Genomic DNA, 23390 nt, shown 5'->3' with positions numbered 1-23390 from the left:
GGGTGGGGTGGGGAGGGGGGGTGCTGTTGTTTTTTTAATTGTCCTCGAGCACAGTTCAGCTTTATGGTAACACTGCCAATTAGGGTCCTGCCCTGTGCAGGGCTTGTAAGCCTTCTAGGCACATTACACAGGACTAGAGGGGTTGTTTTAATTAAATACCCCCAGACTAGTAGGGAAATATTTAGAGCAATTTAACAATCTGCTGCGGAGTTGTTAAGCCTCCAATATATCTGCTTAATGTTCATTTGGGTATTTAATAATCTCCCTACCTTATCTAATCCTGTTTAAATTTAAAGAGATGCATCTAAGCTGGTGAAGTAGCTGATGCTTATTAACAGCCGCTGGTTATTAAAACATATTTGAAATGTCATCACCAGTGAGCAGTCCCAGTAGCAGGCAGGTGACTTGGAGCCTGAGGATGTATTTCCTTCTTAACTGGAGCTGCCCAGGGACAAGACCCAGTGGTATCATCGCAAGCTCTGCTGTCACCACACTGGTGCCTTTAATTTCCAGCCTGCTTCACCTGCCTATGGAAGGAAGTGTGGTTGCCTTATTGTGTAATTAGTCAAAGCTACAGGTTGCTTATTTTTAAGGCTGTTTCCCAAGGCTGCAGCTACTCAGATTGGGGCATTTTTAAAGAACTGGATGTTTTGTTTTCTCAAGTGAATGGAAGCTGTGTTTTGTTTTGCTCAGCCAGTTCTTCAAAACTCAGTGAGGTCCACAGAAAGTCATTTGCCTGAGGATAGCCTACGAGGCCAGAAAGACTTTATTTTGCGACGTTTTAGTCTAGCTATACTTGCATAATTTGTATGTTTCTAGGCTGGCTGTCCTGTTCTTGGTAGTCTCCTTACCTCAGTTTGATGCACTGTCTTTTCCAATGTCTCCTTTGTTCTCTCCAAATCAGGCAGCCCCAGCACACTTCACAGTGGTGCCACTCAAAACTGTGATCAGGGCAGGTCCCAAAATACTGCTATCACAGACAAGAAGAGGTTGGTATAGAACACACAACTCTCAGCTTGGACAACTTATACAAAAGGAGAGTCAAGCAAACAATTGAAGTTTAAATGTGAAATGGCCTCCAGGCAAAGCAAACAATTTTCAGGACACAAACAATAAGTCACTCTTAAATCCCATGGAACTGAACAGCCCAGACTGTTTCACAAGCACTAACCCGCCCAATTTTAAAGCACCTTCACTGCTGAAGATGGCAAATAGCAGTTGTCTATGTAAAGAGAGGAAAAAGCTCTGCCAGCCAATTTAAAACAGAAAAGCACATCTGGGAGAAATCACCCTGCCCAGTTGAATGAGACATGCTGTTCTGAAGAGCTAAGGCCACAATGCCTTGAAGGTTTAATGTCAGCATCCTCAGATGGGCAAGGTTCCCCATACATCTTGTTCAAGCAAGAGTATCTCAGCTTCCTACCTTAAAGGGTAGATTTTCATCATAAGTCTGGTGCTCTGTTTTTGGCCACCGTGTTTTGAGACAGAAATGGACCATTTGAAGAGAGTGAGCCCAGAGGTGACACATCTGTCACACACAATGCACAGGAGCACAGCCATCCCAGTTGGTCCTCATTGATTAGAGAGCAGCTTTCAAACAGTCTGTTAGAAACACGAAGGGAAAGGTTTTCCCAGCCACATCCACCACAGAACATAAACAACAGGCTAAAAATGGAGGCAAGGAAGAGGAAAAAAAAAAAACAACAAAAAAACCCAACAACACACCCCCCCTCTTTCTATGCTTGTTACATTACTCTTGTTGAAAGTCCTGGAAGATGTTGAGCAACCCGTATCCCCAAGGGTCTTTAAAAACAGATTAGTCTAGCAATGACATAGGTAGATTTGATCTTACCTTGAGGCAGGGAGACAGACTCATACAACCTTGGTAATGTCCTTCCAATGCCTCTTCTGCAGCACAAGCCACACCAAGTCCTGCCCTATTCCCCCTTTTCCCCACTGCAAGGGACTGGTTATGATACCAGTCAGAGGAGCCTGTACACCAGAAACAAGCTAAAACCAGGGACAGATAGCCCACAACCACAGGCCAGCAGAAGCAGCACTCTGGCCTGCAAGGCTTGTTGGTCTCATGTGAAAAAAGATAACCTGTTTCATATTCCCAGCAGAACCCCCAAATCCAAGCCCTTCTCCACACTCCCCACTGCAAATTTGGATGACAGATGACCAGAGGGGAGCAAACGGAGCACATATTTTTATTTGTTTGTTCTTTGTTCCTCATTTCTCAGACACTGGTGTCACTGAGGATTTTTTGTGGAGGAGACACATCAGCACAGTGACGGATCCTGTCTGGTCCCATCAGCACCAAGGCGGTGTGTCCCCAGAGTAACGCGAGAGGACTGCCATTCCTGCAGGGAAGGATGCTCAGTGGGAGGTGTCAGCCTGGGAAACACAACAATTGTTTCTCTCCCATCGTTTCGGTGCCACTTGGAAACTTTCAGGATGGGGGAGAGGGCTGAGTCTGAACCCAGAGGTGTGCCAAGGACTTGCACCACTGAAGGGCAGGGAGCAGACTTCACACCCAGGCATCAACACAATGCCCTGTCAAGGGAAAAGGAACAAGTATACTTTAAGTGGTTGTTTCCTACTGGATGTGCCCTGTAGGATAAGGAAAGGGACTTCCTTAACCTCCACCCACTAGCTGACACTTCCCACTGCACTCCCTCGTCACCTCTGTGTGTAGAGCTGCAGTCACAAATCATGGGCTTATTTAGACTCTTTAAAAAAAATAATAATGAAAGGATGCAAGTGCTTACAATGCCATTTCCTTAATTCTCAATAAAGGATCCTATTTGCTTCCTCCTCCATAAGTCACCTCTGGTTGAGCAGTGTGGGAGCAGGATGAAGGGATGGCGTGAGTTAACACTCCAGTGCCCTCTAGCAAACACAGCTTTGACTGTAGCAGAAGGACTGCACATCCCCTTTCATGAGAGCATCAGAGGACTTCAGATTCTCAGTGGCCATGTGGAGAAAAGCCTGGTGGAGTCTGGCTGTGCTGTTCTGCCTGCCAGGCAAACAGGGATCTGAGATATAGAAAGACTGACTTATGTGCCAGACACACATACAACCTGAAGAGCACCAGCTCCTTGGAGACCTGGCCACCAGATCACCCATGCTCAGCACCCTGAAGATCTCAGCTGGGGCTGTAGGTATAATTTTATACAGCAGATGGGGAAAACTGCCACCAAAAAATCGTTTCTACATTTGTCTTACTGGGAGAGGAACTGGGTCTGGGCTTTTTCTCTGGGCAACAAAGTGGGATGTCCCAATATCAAGTAGACATGTATTACAATTCCACATTTAGCCTCATCTCTGCAGTTTAGGTCTGCCCAGGCCTTACCTTAGGCCAGCAGGAGATGCCACAACACAGCCCTTTGCTGGGTGGAAAGCGCTTGGAGGAGCTGCTTGTGAACAGCAGGCTCAGAGGGATGAAGCAGCAGAGGCATGCACAGAGCAAGTGATAATTTCTGTTCCGTACAATTACAGCTGGGAAGGAGTAAACCTCTGGTGCACAAACCTGCCAACAGTTTACTGCCGACAAGGAAACAAAACCGACAGTTGACACTGGAACAGCTACTGATACCCTGTAATCATCTTAAAAATAGACTCTTCACAAACCTGCTTGTTAGTAGTGAGAACATATGCTCTTTTTAAGAGGGTGGGGGGAGGAAAACCTCTCAGCATCTCCAAAGCAACATTTGCATTAGCCAGAGCACGTGTTTGGTGAAGCTGAAAGTGTCTTCCCAGAATTTGGTCCAGTGCTGCTGGATGACCAAGACACAGAGATCCTGCATTGCTGCAGCACAAGAACACAGTCCTCTGAGCCCAGCAGCCAGTGCTTGCACTGCTATTGCAGACACCCAACTTATTCCATCTTACTACACATATCTGCTCTGCAGGCTCCTAGTGCACAGCTTTTATTCAGGGTGAGTAGTCCCCAGGGCTCCTTTTAACTACAGCCCACAGGAGCCCAGCTGCTTTACCCCTGACCAGTGTGGACAGAGAAACACCATCTCTGAACCAAGTGCTCTGGAGCCTTGCTCCAGCCTGAAGCACTGTCCATGACACAGAGTGGGATGACAGCACAACCCTGGCCCAGGGACTGTGGCATCCTAAGGAAAGTGCCAAGACTAAGGTATTCCCATGAAAGATAGCACAGCTCAGGACTGTTCCAAAATCCATCAGAACAGATAGTTCAGCCAGGATCTGGTCTGGGTTGCTGTTTTTTTCTTGATTCCAGCTTGCTTTTGTTGAATCTCTTAGAAGACAGAAGGGCATTCATGCAGAGAGGCCTGATTTGGTTCCTATTATATTCACCACCAAATTCACTCACCCACTGATTTCTGTCCCCTCTGTGCTCAACACATCAGCACTGCAGGAGAGAGAGGGACACACATTCCCCTGTAAGTGGATTTCATTTTGGTATGAGCCATTTAGAGATTATATCCATTTCAATTTGGGCAGGGATCCAAGGTTAACATCCCTGCTCTTGTTAACAGAGCTTTGCTTGCAAAAGCCCATCAGCTCAGTTTTACATCTTATTTGGGAAAGTCAGTGCAATGTTACACTGTGCACCGGGACAAGGGGAGAAGAAAGGTAGATTTTAGTGGGGCTCCGCAAGCGCTGGAGCTGAGAGCAAGTTTCCCTAGGATTCCTGGGCACATACCACTGGGATCCTCTGTCTGCCACTCACAATCAAAGACATTGCAGACTGTTATTGTACAGCCCTAGGGTCACCTCAAAGACTTTCCAGTGTCTCCACATGGTCAGGAAAGCAAACCTCTGCCAATCAGACACAGCATAGCATTAGGGTGGCACCCTCCGTCCAGGATCAGAGCAGCATCCAGAGCCACTCATTCCTTTAGAATTCACATTTATGCAAACTGTGGTTTCCCAGTTTCTGGAAGTCACATTCACCTCTTGGTGAGGGTTACTCCCCCAGGGTCAGGTTGCTAGCCAAGTTCCCAAGGCCCCTCTAAGCTTTTCAGTAGGTTGGCCTGCCAAGGTAAGCCTGGGTACTCTTTCCTGCCTTGCAATCCCCCCCAGGGAAGATCACAGACTGCGCCTACACACAATGATGTGTCAGAGCAGCAGCTGAAAATTCAGCCCTGAGACCATCCCATCACAGAAGGATTTCAACCCCAGCACCTCTGGGACAGCAGTCACAAGAGTCCATCTGCAAATTACAAACTATGGTAAAAGTTGGTCTTGAACAGTTTGGGTTCTCCAGCCACTTTGTGACACCTAAGAAGCAGGAGAAGAGGAGCATGCTTTGGATAACAAGGACCAGTCTTGGCTGCCATAATTGCCAGCCTGGAAAGGATCTGGCAGCGCAGCAGCAGCCACCTTGCCATCAGGAGACTGCCTTTCCTGCATAACCCCAGCACCTGAGCGGGAAGACAGCTTCTTCACCCAGGGCAAGGGTACGAGCGCGCTCTCAGATTAGCTCCCAACAGTCAATACTGCCAGCATGAATTATTAATCAGCGTGTCATCCAGCCTCAGAAGCTGATATATCCACACCACACAGGAAAAAAGCTTTTAGCAACACACCCGTGTCAGCAAGCCCAAGGCGAGCTCGCCAGGCACTTCCTCACACCTCCCCGCTGAGCTGCCGGGAGCCGGCGGGAGGGGGCCCGCGGTGGTATCCGTGTGCTCCCGTCTCCAGCACGGAGCTGTGCCGGCCCCAGAACCGGCTGCATGAGCTCAGCACATCCACCTGTCACGCAAGCCATTCGCTTGGAAAATTATTCTGCTGGAGCATCGCTGAGGACACCTTGCCAGTGAAATATCAGACAACATCAGGCGGTGTTTACTTGCTCCAGTGCAGATACTACACGTTTATTATTTACACTTTGCAGCATATTTTTTGGAGTTATGTCAATAAGACTGAGAGTTATCAAGTGATCTGTTTGCAGTCAGTCAAAACCTGCCAGGATTCCCACTTTGCCAAAGGAATTTTAGGATGGGGATTTACCATTTCACACGGGCCTAATCCACAGCACAAGAGACTGAGGATCTGGGAGATGTTTGCATTTGCAGGACCTCAGACTAAGTTTGTATTGCTTACCTCCTCTACTTCCTGCATGAGGGTTCTCCAGTAGAAACCAGTCCCAAGGGAAAAGGAAATGTTGCATCCTGAAATGGTGTAACAACAAAGCACAGATCTCCTCTCTCAGTCTCGAGCATTTGAAGAGAGGGTTGGGTGGATTTTTATAGACTGTGTCAACTGTTCTAAAAACAATACAGAAGTGGGAAAGAGAATTAGGCCAAGCTGAACACATTGTCCCACTCCTTGGTCATGTTTGGAGACTGATCAATCAAAATTGATGTACTGGATACCAGGTTTAACTGAGAAAATCCCGTTCACTGCCCATTTGTGGTGAACAAAAAGATGCAAAGTATTTCCCAGGTGGCATCTCTTGCACTGCAGGGCTTTGCACTTCTCCTGAGCGCAGGAATTCCTTCATGTGATGCTACCAGCTGCATCCTGCTGATCCAGAGCCATGCCAGCACCACAGCTGCCCCCATCTCTCCCTGAGCTGGAGGTCAGCTCTCCCACACAGCACCCCAGCATGAGGATGCAGCTCATCCAGCCTGGAAGAACTTGGGAAAGACCAGGCCAGCACAGCTGGGGACTCGCCATACATGGGGAACACAGATGGGTCTGGAGAGAGTGTGTCACAGCTGTCCCACCTGTAGATGTCATCTCCTGTCCCAGTCAGCATTTTTTCCCATCTTGTCTACTGGCTTTTGTCAGAAACAAGGAAAACAATGAGCATTCCCAACCCAGCCATGGCATAAGCTCATTATTCCCCTTGCTAAGAGCTGGTTAACAGTAAATCAAGCAAATATTCTCCCTGAAACCTGAACACATTTTTAATTTTGAACTGCCTTTTGAAATGAAATTTTACATCCAGAGCTAGAGGAAACAACTTCAGAGAAGCCCATTGGACAGCACATACTTTCTCTGTAACAGAGACCAACTGTACACTTTCACTGTAACTGTACTTTCACTGGTAACACAGACCAACCACTATTTCCCTCTTCCGAATCCGGATGTGAGAGACAATTGAGTGCCAAAAGCTGTGGTTATCCCAAAGAGTTTAAGATAGTTTTCAAGGGCTCAGAATAATAGCCAGCCTCCAGGAGACAAAGCAGGCACCAAATTCCAGCAGCCACACTCTAATATGGAAAGATTAGAATCATAGAATATACTGAGTTAGAAGGAACCCATCAGGATCATCAAGTCCAACTCCTGGCCCTGCACAGGACACCCCAACAATCCCACCATGTGCCTGAGAGGGTTGCCCAATCGCTTCTTGAGCTCTGCCAGGCTTAGGGCTGTGAGCACTTCCCTGGGGAGCCTGTTCCAGTGCCCAACCACCCCTGGGTGAAAAACTTTTTCCTAGTGTCCAACCTAAATCAAGATCCTCTCCCCATTCTCACATTTTTGATTAGCAAAGTGCCTTTATAGTTCTGGTTAAAAGACAAAAGCATTCAGCCATATATCCATGCAAAGCCACCAGATATTTTAGCAGTCATGCTCTCCTCTAAGTTCTGTTTCCACAATGGCAAATGTTTAAGATTTGGTTTCTGGAAAGTCCCCTTTCATCACTTCCTGAGCTGAGTTGGTTCTAGTATTCAACTCAGCTCTTCAGTTCAGCAGCAGAGATCTGAATTCTTGGCCCAGTAATGAGTGCCAAGGCAGTTGTTTTTATCTTATTCAGTCAACAAGAACATGGAAATCAATTTTTCCCAATCTCAGTTATGGCTAGAAATCCATTCCTTTTAGGCCAGCTACAGGATTAATCTATTGAATGGTTTGCAGGCATTTTGCTGACATACAAACATTTGAAGAATACATTATGCTTCCCTCCTCCTACTATAGCATTAGTGCACTTCTTTTTTTCCTGTAAACATCTTTGTTCGGGAATCCATAAGACAGGATGTGGAAATGCATGTCTGTCTTGCAAACAAGCCTTGTGTCTGCAAAGTTCTGTACTGCACTTAAATCTCCGGTGCTTGGTGACTTCAGGAAAAGAGCAGAGACACCTCGTGCTGCACAAGAGCTGCAAACAACACAGAGCATGAGCTGAGGTACCTCCACACAGCCAATACTGAGCAAAGCATCAGTGAGGATAAATGAAATAAATGAGATAAATTCCAACTTGAGTGGAAGCCTCGACCCAAAGACCTGCGAGTCTAACAGCTTCACAACATCAGGGCGTGCATGCAAAAAGGCACCTCACAGCTATCACTGCAGCAGTGCAGTACAATTCTGTCACCCATGAAAAGGGAGTGGCTGGCCATGGTTCCCTTCTCATAGGAAAAGAGAAATTTCATCTCTTTTGGTCCTTACTTTGGGTTCCAGAACGTTTCTTGCCCTGTTCTCAGCAGGATTGCAAGACACTCTGCAAACTTCCTGGAAGAATGTGTTACATTCAGTGAAACAGCTGAATTTTAATTTTCCCCTTTGTTTTTCAGGCACAGACATAGAAGCATGTTTTCCTATTTCATCAGCATAAGCAGTTCTTCCTAAAACCACTGCATACTTTCAGCACTAGAACCTTTCCAATTACCAGAGATTTTTCCCACCCAAACCTGGGGATACGTCACCCTCAGTTCCAGTATCAGCGCTTACTCATAAGAAACAGGATCTAAATTTCCACTTTTCCAATATCACAGCTTTTCCACACCCAGCCTCCAAATGCCAGGATTGTTTGTAAAACTTTCCACAGGTGATGTATTTCAGGCCAAAGGCTAAGATTTGTTTTAAAATGTTCTTCACAAAATTTGATCTGGGCAGCAGTATCGAAATGGTTTTGGAAGAACAGAGAAGGATAAAGCAATTATATCCCACGCAGCAGGACAGCAGAAAGTGAGTGCATCCATCTCACCACAGCTGTCCTTTCTTCCTCCAGCAACCTGAGTCCAACAGACTGTGCAGATCTATTTCCCACCTCTGTGCAGGGCACTACAGGTATATCCAATTCAGAAAATACTCTCTGTGCTATAATGTGTCAGCCTGGCCAGAAGGGACATATCTAGTTATGAAGATGTGGTAGCCCTGCTTGCTTACCTACAAAAAGGCTCAATGCTCCAGGGCCACAGGGAGATGACAGAGCTGTTCCAGAGCTGTCCCCACACCTGGACACTCCAGCAGTGGACAGTGGACACAGACAGCAGTGGAGACCTCAGTATGCACACAGTAAATCTATCCTTTTCTTTGCCTTAAAATCCTGTGTACTGATGGAACCTAGAAATGAGAGCAGAACAGCACAGATCACTCACTTCTATCAGCAGCTGATCCACGCTCCAAAATATTCAGGCTGTGGACACTGACCTTAATGTCTAAATAGTGCTACATTCACCTGGAGAATCACACTGTCCACTTAGAGCTCTCAAGTTGCCCATGAGGTACATCTTTGTGTCTGTCACCATCATGGTGCCCTCCTTCCCCCAGCTGACCTTTCCAAATGATTGCCCCTCTGTTTCTGTACGTTCACCTGCTGGGCTGGGGCTAAGACAACACATTGCACTTGCTTTTCAGCTGGGAGCAAATCTCCAAGAGTGGATTTATCTCACAGAGCTCCCAGCACTTGCAGCAATACATTTCCTCATGAGCCCTCTGGAGGGTCTCCAGCTGCCACCTGCAAGACCCAGTCAGCAGGTGATTCCCTTCAAGCAGCATGTGCAGGCTGAAATAGGTTGGTTCTGACTGTGCCTTGCAAGTCTTTGTTGCCTGTACCAGGACACAGACACCAGTCATAGGCATGAAGGCACCTGCACCATTTTGGGAAGCAATTCCCTTGTAGGGAGAGAAACATGCCCATGCTGTGCACTGCCTGGAGGGGAGCAGGGGATGCTCAAGGACTCCTTCGTGCTACCATATAACATCACTGGAGAGCTTCCATCAGGTTCTCTCATCTTGCCAGGACATCCAAGACAGATCCATAGTAACTGAATAATCAATTAATCCTCCTGTAGAGCTCCATTTACATAATGAAAACGCAGCCTCCCAATATACCACTATTTTTCAGTTGTCTAGACCAATATATCTGTCCTGTAGTTGGAAGGGGGAGACCTAACACAGCTTCTATTACAGGTGGCAGAGTTCCAGATGAAATCACGTGGTGGCAATAAAACTTCTATTGATTTCATGTAAACGTTTAACCCTAGCAGAGCACGTATTCCTCCAACAGCCCACAGTGGACTCCAGGTCCAGCAACCCAGACTGAATTACAGTTGCACCTCACATGGAGCCTGGGGAATCTCTCCTCTTTCTCTCTAGCTCCCAAAGAAGCCATAGACAAGCAGAGAGCAGACAGGCTTCACTGCACATCTTGAAATATGGCAAGAAGTTTGGATTTTCCAGTTCAATACCTGCAGCTTATCTCACACCACAGAGGCAGGTCTCACCCTACAGACCTCAATGAGAAACAAATCAGCCATAATTCTAGATCCAGCTTGTTTACCACACAAGGGCCTGGTTTGGGGTCTGTCCTCAGAAACCTTCTCCCAGACTGAAGACTAGGACCAATAGTGCTGAATAATCCCCCTTCTCCACTCTACACAGCACTGGCTCAAGTCAATAGCCAGCAGAGACTCTAAAGCTTTGTTAGAGCCCTCACTCTTCCTTCGGCTTTCGCCTCAGTAAATAGGATATGAAGAGCACACAACCAGTATCTCACAGCAGGGCCGTTTGCTGGCCCTGTCTCCCAGTCAAATGGGACTGGTTGCAGATGGGCCATCAGCAGAAGAGGCTGAAATTCAGCTGCAGCCCTTGATCCCACCACAGACTTCTGCAGGTCAACAGGCAAATCATTTTGCACTTATCTCCAAGCCCACAAAGTTAGTGCAAGGATCCCCAATAATCCCAGACATTGGAAAGGGCACCAAATGTCTGGTCAGCGCTGCCAACAACACTGCTGGGCCAGTGAAGGTAAAGAGACAAAGCTGTGTCAGACCCTGTCCTGGGCAGGATGGGCTCTGTGTGCAGCATGACAAGCTCTGAACCAGTGTGCAAGGCTCCCCTCGCCTCAGTAACAGCTCTTTATTCCTGCATTTCCATAGGAGCATGGTTTAAGTGAGCATGCTCTGCCCTCCTCTGCTTGATCCAGGTTGTCTCTTCAGCCTGCTGAAGTCCAGGTAAACTCGTGCATCTGGCCCAGGGGATCACACTGTGCTTTCTGGATGACATAGCCACCTAACACAGCCCCAGTGACTTCTGGCCATTCCTGTGACCAGAGCACATGCACAAATCAGCCACTAACTGTGGCAGCCTAACATTGCAGCTGGGAACAAGGACACTGGTGCCACACCACAGGGCTCCCCACGACCAGCTGACAGGAATGCTGAATACAACTTGTTCCCATCTGCACAAGCAACTGTTCCTCCTGCCAAGGCAGCTCCCCCAGGGCACTGTCCTGACCCTGCACCACTGTCAGAGGACACAAGGTCTTCAGAGCACACACAAAGCATCAAGAGTATCTCACACCACAGCATTCTGACAGCCAGGAACTGCCACGCCTGGGGACACGTGGGCTGGTCAGACCCTGTGGGGATGGGACAGCCACCATGCCAAGTGAGTGCCAGGGACACGTCCTTAAAGTCTCCCATCTCTTCCCACTCAACCAAGCACAAGGTCAGGAGATTCTGCTTCCTGTGTAAGCAAATACCAAGATTTGCCTTGACATTTGCGGGTCACTAGAATCCACAGGTTTCAGAAGGCGAGACTTCAAAACCCTTCAAACTCAGCTTTTGCCAGCACACCTCAATCTCAAGCTGCCATGCTTCCCACTGGCCTTTCCATGCTCCCCACAACATCTATCTGGCTCTCCCGACCTTCCAAACAGAGCCCAGCTTCCACAAAACTGAAGTGAACACATCTCTGCTATGGTCCAGGTGACCTCTGTTTCTTCTCTAGAACCATCTCAAATGTCCTTTGAGGAGCCCTGACCTGCCTGACATTCACCATACCTCTTGCTCCTCCAAAATGTGAATTCCAATTTTTGCTGTCAAAAGTTTTTCCAACCCCTCTGAGTTCCCAGGGAGGATTAAAGTGCAGAATAAATTAGATTTCCAGGGCAAATTCCTCTATATATCCTCAGCAAAGAGGAGGCCACTAGGAGCCATATCACAGCACTGACAGAAGAGCAGGAAATTCCTGCTTCCAGGGCTCCTCAAAGCTTCAGTCATGAGGAGAGCCCTGGGCTACTGTGATCTTGTTCTCCTCACACAGGAGCATTTAGGCCCAGAGTTTTCCATTTGCCGGGTGCCTAGGGCTGCCCAAGAATGACAGAGAGCAACTCATTTAGTCTTGGCAGCCCTGTATGTCCCAGGCATAAATTTTGGCACAGACTCCAAAGCCTGGGAAGCCAATATCTTCCTAGATAGCAATGATGCTCCTCAGTACTTCTGTTGAGGCTTTTCCTGCTTTGCCTCTCGTATCCTACATCCTCCCTGGGGACCATGGCAAGCACAAAGGCAGCTCCTTTTCTGCACGTCTCAGAACGGCTGCCTTGCAAAACCACTTTCTCCACAGGTCTGGAGCTCTTGAGAACAGCCTGCATCTGGTATGACGCTGCGTTTGGAGTCGTCCCCGCTCCCAAAGGACAATCTGAGCCAAGCTTATGTTACCAGCACCAGAAGCATGTTCCCCACTTCCTAAACATTGCATCAGAGCACACAGTGTCAGGAGCATTTGGAAATGCACTGAAGCTTCCTCTGCATATGTGTGTCAGAGGACACGCACGCATCCCGTCTGGAAGCTCGAAGGAAGGCCATCTGCCTTTCATCGCCAACTGGTGACGGTCGCAGATTCTCCCTGTTGCTTTGGCTACTACACGCTGAGCTGTGCCCAGCTCCACAGCGTGCTCCAGAGCCACCTCCTGGCTGAACGGGTAACAGTCCCGGAGCAGAGTAAGAAGGGAGAATAAGTGAAAAACTCCCTAACGAATCCAAACGCCACCTCCCCAATCCCAGTCCTTTGATTTGTAGCTGCCATGCCCCTCCATATCAGGTTTCAGCATCACTCCAAACAGAGACACTACCCTGCTCCCGTGCCTGACTACAGCCCCAAAGCCAATACAGAGTAGGGATTGCATTGCTGGGATTGTACAGTTTTGCCTGCAGCCCTGCCTGCCTTGCCACCCTGGCTCCAGTGCCAGCATGTCTGGTGTACCTGTGCTCACACCAGCTTCCACCAGGATGCCCCCAGTGACTGACAGGCAGCTGGACACAGATGCTGCCATGCGGAGGCAGGGAAGGAGGCTGGCACCAGGCAGGGTAAAACTCCAAGGCAGAGGCTGAACCCTTGCATTCAGGTAGGGAAAGGCTGCCATCCTCCTTAGCCCTCTTCCTCTCTCTGTCTCCCACTTGCACTTGGCTCATGTGCAGCAGAAACCCACCCTACCCCTCCCAGTTTCAAATATTCATCTGTTTCAGCTATTTCTGGATCTGTCTACACCAGAGCTTCCTCCTTCTCTTCCGAAGGTCTGTGCCATTCCTTCACCAAGCTCAAGTCACTCTGGGACAGCCAGGAACTGCTCCCTTCCAGACCAAAAGAAAGGACAGGAGACACAGCCACCCCACAAAAATGTCCTTGGTCTGGCAGCACAGAGCAAGAAACATTTCTCTCAATCCATAACAAGGCCAGGCCCTGCTATTTGAATAGGCTTGTTTTCCAGCAAGGCTGTGCAAGACATCCAGGGAATTGAGCTGCCTCAAGGAGTGCAAGACACACTTCACATGGCCAAGGGTCCTTCCCCAGCCCTGCCAAAGGCAGGTAAAGACATTACCACCAGGATCCTTCTCTCTGATGACAGGTAACGCCCTTCATACTTGATGTTACTTCCAACAACAGGTACATTATCCAGCACTGGGAGCACAGGCTGTAGACAGAGGTAAATTAAAGCACAGACTTAAATCTAAGTTGGGGTTGTGCACACAAAAAAACCTGATAAAACATCAGATTGAGCCTTATAAGAAGGTTTCACCACTGTAAAGCTATTAACATCAGGTAAAGGAAGGGTTGCAGCAATTTATAGTGATCTCTAGCCTGAGCTATTTTCTTCTCCGCCTTCTTTCTTCCTGCCTCTTCCAGCCCAATACAGAATATCCCCAACATCAGACCAGGCTGAGGCGACAACCACAGACTTCAAGAGGTCTGGTGAGAGGACTCCATGCACAGCTACAACCCCACCAAAAAGTAGCCAGCAATCCACCCACCATGCACGCTTCAAACAGGTAAAAAAGCACCAGACGAGCAGCGTAACCAAGAATGACACTGGAGTCCTTAGGATGTAAAATCTCTTCCCATGTTGCAGCATGTTGACCTGACAACATGCCATCAGAATTTTAAATTATGTATCTGAAAACTCTTCTCCCTGTCAGCGAGCGTTTGAACCTGAAGCAAAGCCGGCAGCAGAGAAGAACAGACAGGAGAGGTAATTACCCACGGTCTCCTCCAAGAGCTGACAGAAAGCAGGCCCCGTGCTGAAGATCCTGGCCTCATTACGGGCTCTCCTGGAGGCTGCAGCTGCTCCTCTCCGCGGTCAGATGTGAGTCACAGCGTTTGGGAGGAGAGAGGAATGCTCCCACAAGCTCTTTAATGTCTGAGGGGCCCATGGGCCATGGCACAGCCACAGCCATGGTGGTGTTTTAAGCCCCAGTGCTGTGCTCAGACTTCAGCAACAGAGCAAAAAAACAGCCATGACGTTGGCTTTCTCATTCCTGGGGCATTTCTAAGCAGGAAGGGGCTTTCTCCTGAGCCAATGGGTGTTTTAGAGCTAATGGAAGTAACGGAGCAAACTCTCACTCCTTTCTCATTAATGGCAGCAAGACAAAAACTGTAGGATTCCACAGAACCAATTTCTGCAGCAGTGGAACTTCCCAGAAAAAAAAGACACTCTGTCCCAAGAGAGCTACCACTCCACAAAATCCAGGGTCTCCTGGAAGTCACACATGCTCCTCAGCCATTGCTTATGTGAGGCAGAGTCTCCCTGTGGTCCACAGAGCTCCATTCCATGGTTCAGGACAGCCTCCTGCCATGCAGCTGCCAAGGAAAGCAAACTGCAGCAGCATAGACACAGCAAGGTCTACAGGGTAAGACAGCTTGGCTGAGGTCTCCTCCACATGCATCTCTAATAGCCTCTCCTGGCAGTGACCTTTGTTGACCTGTCAATTCTAGGGGACAGGAAAGTAATTCCAGCTCTATTCTCCCAACCTGCTGCTGCCCATCTTCCCAGCCATGCATGCACAAGGAGGTTGGAAAACCCCTCCATGATGGATTGCTGCCCAAGGGGGGCTGAGCCTCTGAGCCTGTTTGACAGAGAAACTGCCAGCATGGACCCAAGCAGCAAAAGGTGACCTGTTCCAGTCACCTCAGTCCCTTCCTAGCAAAAGCCTGGCCCTAATAGCCTGCATGGGCTTAAGAAATGCTCTGAGCCCATCTCCTCCAGGGGAAGAGACATGAAGCATGTGAAGCCACTTTAACACCAAAACAGAGTAGCAGTGGTGATGGAGAACCTGCAATACCTATTTTCCCCTCAGTGCTACCTGCCCTCCTGGTTGGTGGCCCAGGATGAGCTACAACAGAGGGACCAGCGAGGGACACAGCCCACTTCTCTCAGTGAAGTGATGCTGCAAGGCTACAGCAGGTCCAGCTCTTCCCACAAAGCCAGGAACGAGTATTTTTGCCTCGAAGGAGTCTACTATTAACAAGCAGTTTCCTTTGGGAAAATATAGACCTCATAAAACCAAAACCTGCAGCATCTGTTGTTGTCTCCCCAGCACAGCCAGCAAACCTGGGCTGGCAGTGCTGGCACGGCTTGTCCTTGGATCCTGGGAGTTCAGGCAGAGGAAAGATCACAGAATCACAGAATATGCTGAGTTAGAAGGAACCCACACGAATCATTGAGTCCATCTCTTAGCCCTGCACAGGACCATCCCCAAGACTCACACCATGTGTCTGAGAGCACTGTCCAAGCTGTGCCAGGTTGTTCCCTCCCTGCTCCCAAGGAAGAGGACAAGAGGGGAATGTGTATGCATTCAAAGGGTAATATTGGCACATTAAAGGAAGCAAGTTTAATGACAACTAATCAGAATGATACAGAATTTTGGAAGGGACATAAACCCTTGCGCATTAAATGACCTTTGAAAGACAGAGAAGAATGGGAGTTAAGTCACCCCAGCACAGCTGCCTGCTCTACAAGTTCCTCCATTTTCCACAAAAACACACAGTGCTGGAGCCACCACAAACACCAGACTGAGTCAAATGGATCTTGGTGCAACTCCTGCCATCCCTTCATGCCTAAATAATTAACATGGTAAATCATTTCCTTTCTAAGTCTTTTTCTCAGTTGAGAGACATTTTCTGCCTCCTTCTCTCCTCTTCCCAACTCTTTACCTCAGCCTTTATTTATTTTTTTTTTTCAATACAAGCCAAATTAGTTTGGCAGCTTGGGGCCAACGGCACAGGTACAAACCCCAAGCTGCAGAGTCCTCCTGCACCCTCCAGTCCCCATCACACCCGAGCTGGCACTTTGCGTGTTAACAAATTTCCCACCGAGCTCAAGGGAGCGAGATCAGACTCCAAATGCCTCCAAGAAAGCCTCGTATTTCTCTCCACTGCATGTCCCATGAGGATCTGTTAACACAGGCAGCTTCTGTGCCATCCTGGTTGGGGCTGTGTTCGAGGAGTCTTAAAACGGAGCATAAACTCCTGCCACCTCCTCTGGAAGTGCGCGTCCTCCTAAAGGGATCGGTGGGAAATTTCACACCGGGTTAGTTTTAATGCTTTAAATATTCTGTGAGGTTTGTGTTCAATTTCTCGTCATAAAGTTTTAATGGGAAGTCCTTGAAATTGCCAGCTCTTCTGATGCATCTTCAGTCAGAAACTGTCTGTCTAGGCAAAACTTGGTGAGGTGCATCCTGGTTATATATATCTGGGGTACTGACTACAGTTTTTAGTTTAAAAAAGAAAGCACATCAGATATGCAAGGTTTAGCAACATTTTTAACGATGATGTGTCAACATTTGTCCCACACTTGCAAGCCTGATAGCCTAAATCCTTGGTGGGGGATTATATATATATATTTGATAAAGGTGATTCTGTAGCTGTCTACTGCAAAGGGAGACAGGGAGCTGAGGACACAGAGGCTCAGCTCAGAGCTGCCACAGGCTAAAACCCACTCCCCCACAGACCACTCAGCTCCCTCTCTCTGCCATAAACATCGCTGCAAAACTCTTGGAAACACCAGGGAACAAAAAACTTTGTGGAATAAGCTCACTGCTATGCTACACAAGATCCCAAAAGTAAATCCATGTCTTCTCCCCTGAGATCTAGGCATTGCCAGCATGAGCAGAGCTGTGGAAGAAGACTGTAAAGAGGTATTGGGCAGCTTTTCTTAACATATCATTGCTGTTCAGGACTGGATCTGGACACAAAATCTAGTCCTAGACAGTCAGGGGCTTCAGATAAAAGCAGAAGAGATTAAAGGAATTTTAAAAATTAGAAAAAAAAAGAGGAAGTGGAAAATGGAGGCAGAAGGAATAACTAGAAATTAATTTTGTTCAGGGAGAAAAGGTAACCTTGGTTTTCCAATCTATCAGCTCACCATAAGCGTCAAAAGTGTGGACATCGTGCAAAAAAAAAAAAAAGTTACTTATAAGGGAGGATGAATTTTGCAAAATAGAAACTAAAGTTCCTGCTCTGAGATGGGATTTGACTCCTTGCATATTATTCCCTGGATTTGATCATTCTTCTTGCATGCTAAAGAATAGCACATGTGCTCTATCCACTTGCTCTGCATGAGATACCTCTCCCAGCAGCCCCTGCTCACAGGTAACAGCCACAGCTCTCAACAGATACCACTGAGCTGCAGAGATTAAAGAGCCACAGAACGGCCTGTGTTGGAAGGGACCTCAAGGATAATTTTGTTCCAACCCCCTGCCATGGGCAGGGACACCTTCCACTAGACCAGGCTGCTCAGAGCCCCATCCAACCCGCCCTGAACACTCCCAGGGATGGGGCAGCCACAGCTTCTCTGGGCAAGAAGTCCTGCATGGCCCTTCCTCGGGCAGCAGTGACAGACACTCATGAGGACACAGCTGGACCACAGAGTTGCTCCTCACCTTGCCCCACTGGCACAGCATTAGTCTCAGTTAGGGAGCGGATTTTCTACCCCCTACCTACCCACTGACCCTGCTCAGTGCTGATCCCCCCAGAATGAAGCAGCCTTCAGCTTTGTGCTGCCTGGGCAGCAGGTCATGCTGCACTTTACCCTGCATGCCTGGACCACCCCCAATCCAGGAATGGGGGTTGCTTTTTCAGAGTAGCACTGTGTTTCTCTCTGCTTCTTGCCTCTCTTCACCAGCAATACTTTATGCAAATCAAATCTCTCTTTTGCTGGCTCCTGCTGTGCTGCAGAGGGTTGGTGAAGGGGTGGGAAGGAGGGGGGAAGAGGATGGAGCCTTGTTCGCTATCAGCTGCTCAGAAGAGCAGAGCAGAGACAAGATTGATGATGCTCTCTGGATATAAGATCTCCTCCTTGTGAAAGGCTGCTTATGAGGCCTGATAGACTTGTCATCTCTTAATAAACATCGCTGATATGTCGGTGAGGAGAAAGCGGGAGCGAGGGGAGGACACACAGAAAGGCGGCTGACAATTTACTTAGAACGATGCTCTTCTCTTGCCTTGGCCTTCACACACAATTCAGTGGCCTCTTCCCAGGGGAAACATTCCCAGTCCAGCCTCACCACTACCTCCCATCTCAGCAGAACCCAGGGACAAGGTGAACTCATCATGTGGGCATTTCCACTGAAACAACTCCCTTTCCCTATGAGCCTGGGGCCACCAGGCCTGGGCACGTACCTGGCCCCAAGCCTCAACAAAGCCAGCAGGATTTTCAAACAACTTACACAGTAGCTGTGGGAGCAGATCCCAGTGGGACAGAGTGCAAGGGAGGCATTTCATCAGCACCTTGCAGAGTCCAAAGTTGTTTCGTCGCTCTCGTGCTCCTCCTATAAACTGCTCTCTAAATGTAAGTGGTTCTGCTCTTGCCCTTGTGGCTGTAAGTCAGAGGGACTTGCCCATGATCAGGAAACACATCCTTGGCTTTTATTTAACCCCCGCAAAGCAACAACAAAAATTTTAATGCCTGGAGCAGGCACTTGTCCTACCCTGTTTCAACAATGACAATCATAGGTAGAAAATGTGATGTTATCCCCAGGAGCTTGTTTGGATACAAAAAATCCATGTAAGGCACACAGGTTTTGTGTGGCTACAGCCACATTTTCCTTGCATATCTGGCTCAATTTGTATTTAATCAAATACATGGTTAAAAATCCTCCAGAGCATTAGCAGGTGCTTAGTGGTGCTGTGTAAGTGCAGAGTTAAGGAATAACGTGCTGTAAGCACAGCTAACATAAGTGTTCATAGCTCCCCGTGGGGCTAAGAATGACTGCAAACCAGCTTCTCCACCCCAGGCTTACATATGCAAAGAGAAGTTCCTACAGAGACCACACTGGAAGCAGTCTGCCTGGAAGGCAGGTCCTCTGCATGTCATTGCTGCTCCCTTATGAGGCTCAGACCTGCCTTCAGCTCCAGGGACCCTTCTCCAGCAGTGCAGGAGGACATCGGGCTCCTCTGCACATTTGTACCAGCCCAGCACACGGGGAGGAGCAGCAATTCCACTCCTGCAGGCAACTCAGTCAGCCAGGCTCCTTCTGCAAATGCTTTTGGACCCCTCCAGGGTTTCTACTGCCCCCCTCACACACTGCCTTCTGCAAAACCTGCCCCAGCACACTGATGCTTCACAACACACCTCATCTCACACTGTTTCTCTGTAAAACAACGCCGTGCAGCAATTTTCCCCATCTCGCACTGATTCCATTATCACTTTATTATCATGGAATAATTTGGGTTGGAAGGTACCCGCAAAGGCCATGTAGTCAAACTCCCTGCAACAAACAGAAACAACATTTGCAGTTATGCCAGGTTGTTCAAAGCCCTGTGCAGCCTGATCCTGAATGTTTCAAGGGATGGGGCATCCACCACCCCTCTGGGCAGCCTGTGCCAGTGTTTTACCACCCTCATTGTAAAAAGCTTCTTCTAAACCAACTTTATGAACAAGTTCTGAGACAAACTCATTGAACTACAAGGACTCCCTCCATCTGCTGCTCCAATACTAATATTTTTAGTAAATTAAGTCCTTCGAGGATTTGGATTAATTTTATTTTTTTTTCCTCAACTCACTATTTTCTCCATAGCATTTGTGTTTGCAGGAACACAAAACCAGCTGTGGCTCTTTCCAAAAATTTAATATAGGACTAGACTTCCAAGGGCTAGATTCACCACCAAAACACGCTTGTGCTAAATGAGCACAGGATTGATCACACCAAATAACTACCTGGCAGAGGAAACAAATACATTTCTCTCTGTTTTGCACATGACCTTTCTATCATAACTCCCAGGAGAGAGATGTCATGCCTCTCTCCTCCCCAAAATTAGTGACCCACAAGGAATAAGTTTCTCAAGGCTGGAACCCACAGCTCAAAGGAAACCTGAACGGCCTCAATTTGATTAAAAAGGAAAACAATCTCCACTCCAAAAGGTGAGAGTGCAGCCCTGGCATTTCCTGCCCTCCGCAGCCCATAACGAACCAATGTCCCCAGTATCACCTTCTCACTCAAAAGGGCACTTCAACACTTGAAACCCTCCTCCTCTACCCACAAAAAATCAGTTTGTCCAGTTCCAAGGTCAACACTGAGGCATTAAAGTGGGATCGTACTCACTAACCGGCGTGTCCCTGCCTCCCTTCAGCTCCCCAGCTTTGCAGGAACACCAGGTCGTGTTCAGCTCATCTGACTGCAGGTTCCCTTCCTTACAAGATTGTCCTTGGACAGCCAACACACCATACCCACATCTAAGTGCACAGCGTGACTCTCTAGCTCATATTTTAGTAAGAAACACCCTGTTTTGCAGCTATTCCATGTATACAAACATCTCTTATTCCCTTGGCACCTCAGGCCAGATCTGCGAAACAACAGTTCCCCAGCACTCTCAAACAGATAAAAGTTCAGGTCCCTCATGCAATATTCCTAAATCCTCATTATTTCCTTTTCTTAAGTTATTTCAGGGGGGGTTTCCCAGCTTCAGCTGTTGGTGGTAAGTGAACACATGAGAACCACAATAAAGGTGCTAAAGAACAATTATGAGCTTCTAACCTCTGTGGCTGTGAAGTCTTTGAAATCAGCAACAAATGGAAAGTCTCCAGTTGAATTTTCCTTACATTTCACTCCACTATGTAACCCCCAGTGGCCTCTCTTCTCAAATTTGGACTCAGAGCTCAGCTGGATTTTCAGATTCATTCACAGATGTTTGTTTCGTTGCATGAGGAAAGTGATTTTTAATTCTAAGTCCCTGAAAAATCACATGCATTTTGTAGACTTTACTATTTTGTCTCTCTCTCTCAAAAAAAAAAAAAAGATAACACTAAAAATAGAGGATAAGTGGTTTTCACAAACACGAAAGGAAAAAAGCTTTGCTGAGGCTGTAGACAATAAAGAACCAATTAACTACCTCATCCAAGAAACTGAATTGCTGGTCATTAAAAAAAGATAGCACCAATCTAAACTCTGCTTCTGTGATTAGAAATTTAAGGTACAGTATATACATTTTCTCCTCAGCACTTAACCTAATGGTTATAATGAGGATATCTAAGTGACTGAGGATATTAATTGGTCAGAGGGTCACCACAGAGCCAGAAGGACGAAACATAACTAGAAAATATGATGGTATTTTCACATCACATTTTACAAATTGTCTTCCAATACAAATAGAGCCATGGAAGGAAAAAAAAAAAAAACAACCACAACTCGCTACACCGTTTAGAAATTTTTCACATTAATACAATTTAAATAAACAACAAAAATAAGAAAAAACAGGATTCATGAACTATGATCAAGTGGGAGGATGAAATCCTGTATTTGGGAAGATATGATTTCTTTTTGTGAAATCTGAACGTAATCAATCTAGAAAAAGAACCCACAAAGCGGAAGAGAGTTATTCACACTCAGGAACTGTTTGCAATCTTCCAGTGCTGTCCCAGCTATGCACCCCCACAGTTTTGTGCCTGGAGCACACAGACATTTCCTTCCAGGAGTATCACTGTGGATTCCAATGGGCTCCTTCAGGGAGTGGGAGGGGGTGCAACTGAAAGATCATGGGGCATGAGACAGAAAAAGAAAGAAGAAAAAGAATATTTGGGAAAAAAACGAGACTTAAAAGTCTTAGGACAGCTGAAGGGGGGTATATTTCTCCAGCACAACCCTACTTGAACAGCAAAACTCTCAGAAATACAGAATTGGAGCCCTTTGAAAACTGCCTACAGCACACAGCACCAAAGATTAAAACCCCAGCAGTTCCCATCCATAACTCACCCTGTTTGGCAGGGAGCATCACACAACTGAAAACGCAGAGACAAACGGAAGGTGTCAGGTTAGTAATTTCCTAGCTCTGCAGTGAGCAGCATGGAAAATATGTGAACCTCTATTTCATCCTCCACATCATATTAATACTCAGAGCTCAAGCAAGAGATAACTCAAGGGTTTCCTCCCTGTGAGGGTGGTGAGGCCCTGGTACAGGTTGCCCAGAGAAGCTGTGGATGCCCCATCCCTGGAAGTGTCCAAGGTCGGGTTGGACAGGGCTTGGAGCAACCTGGGACAGCAGAAGGTGTTCTGGCCCATGGCAGGGGGTTGGAACAAGATCATATTTAAGATCTCTTCCACCCCAAACCATTCTGTAAGTCTATGAACTAAGCTGTTCTAGTTTTTGAAGCACGGGGATAGAAATATAATGCAAGTAGTATTTTAGGATATATATTAAAATACCAAGTGGAGGGTGGAACTAAGTTAATGAACTTAAAAGAAGACATCTGAGCAAGTAGCCCATTACTCAGATTCCAGCATGCACAAAAATCATAGATCATTTGCTTTCACATAAGTGTCCATTATCTCTGGTTTGTTTGGTTTTCTTTTTTACATAGAAAGACATTATCCCTCCTAATATTCCCTGACAAAGATTTAATGCTGACATTTGTTGTGGTTTAACCCCAGCCAGCAACTCAACCCCACGAGGCTCTCACTCATTCTCCCCTGGTGGGATAGGGGAGAGAGAACTGAAAGGGTAAAAGTGAGAAAACTTGTGGGTTGGGATAAAGACAGTTTAATAAGGAAAAAAAGCCACACGTGCAAAACAAGGAATTCATTCATCACTCCCCATGGACAGACAGATGTTCAGCCATCCCCAGGAAAGCAGAGCTACATCACACAGTTATTTGGGAAGACAAACACCGTGACTCCAAATGGGTC

The sequence above is a fragment of the Corapipo altera genome, unplaced genomic scaffold (assembly GCF_003945725.1).
Source record: "Corapipo altera isolate COAL_440 unplaced genomic scaffold, ASM394572v1 79, whole genome shotgun sequence".
In the NCBI taxonomy this organism is placed as follows: domain Eukaryota; kingdom Metazoa; phylum Chordata; class Aves; order Passeriformes; family Pipridae; genus Corapipo; species Corapipo altera.
This window is presented reverse-complemented; position numbering follows the sequence as displayed.